Genomic DNA, 848 nt, shown 5'->3' with positions numbered 1-848 from the left:
CAAACATAAATCTCCAAACACAGCTAGGTGACTGGTGAGCGACCGAAAAAATCCGCCTGGTCCGGGTATCGAACCCGGGACCTCTCCATTACAAGTGGAGCGCTCTACCAACTGAGCTAACCAGGGGTTAGACGTCAGTAGAGCAAACGGGTTTAATCAGCTGCCACCAGTCGAACACCAACAAGGGTGAAGCTTGCAATTTAAAGTTATTATTATAATGCAATTAAATGCAAAGGTGCAAGCGAGCTGGACAAGAATGACGAAAGTAATCCCTGGAGAAGGGGAACAAGAGGGACAGAGGACAAACATAAATCTCCAAACACAGCTAGGTGACTGGTGAGCGACCGAAAAAATCTGCCTGGTCCGGGTATCGAACCCGGGACCTCTCCATTACAAGTGGAGCGCTCTACCAACTGAGCTAACCAGGGGTTAGACGTCAGTAGAGCAAACGGGTTTAATCAGCTGCCACCAGTCGAACACCAACAAGGGTGAAGCTTGCAATTTAAAGTTATTATTATAATGCAATTAAATGCAAAGTTGCAAGCGAGCTGGACAAGAATGACGAAAGTAATCCCTGGAGAAGGGGAACAAGAGGGACAGAGGACAAACATAAATCTCCAAACACAGCTAGGTGACTGGTGAGCGACCGAAAAAATCCGCCTGGTCCGGGTATCGAACCCGGGACCTCTCCATTACAAGTGGAGCGCTCTACCAACTGAGCTAACCAGGGGTTAGACGTCAGTAGAGCAAACGGGTTTAATCAGCTGCCACCAGTCGAACACCAACAAGGGTGAAGCTTGCAATTTAAAGTTATTATTATAATGCAATTAAATGCAAAGGTGCAAGCG

General features: G+C 47.3%; 1 non-coding gene across 1 annotated transcript; it reads right to left on the bottom strand.

Moving 5' to 3' along the window:
* Positions 1-355: 355 nt before the first annotated feature.
* Trnat-ugu lies at positions 356-428 on the bottom strand. Its single transcript has one exon. It is a non-coding gene; the product is annotated as a tRNA-Thr (tRNA).
* Between the last annotated feature and the right edge of the window lie 420 nt (positions 429-848).

Source organism: Ixodes scapularis, unplaced genomic scaffold (genome assembly GCF_016920785.2).
Source record: "Ixodes scapularis isolate PalLabHiFi unplaced genomic scaffold, ASM1692078v2 PGA_scaffold2__306_contigs__length_199485367, whole genome shotgun sequence".
Classification (NCBI taxonomy): domain Eukaryota; kingdom Metazoa; phylum Arthropoda; class Arachnida; order Ixodida; family Ixodidae; genus Ixodes; species Ixodes scapularis.
The sequence above is the reverse complement of the archived record's forward strand: the minus strand, read 5'-3'. Positions and strand labels throughout refer to the sequence as shown.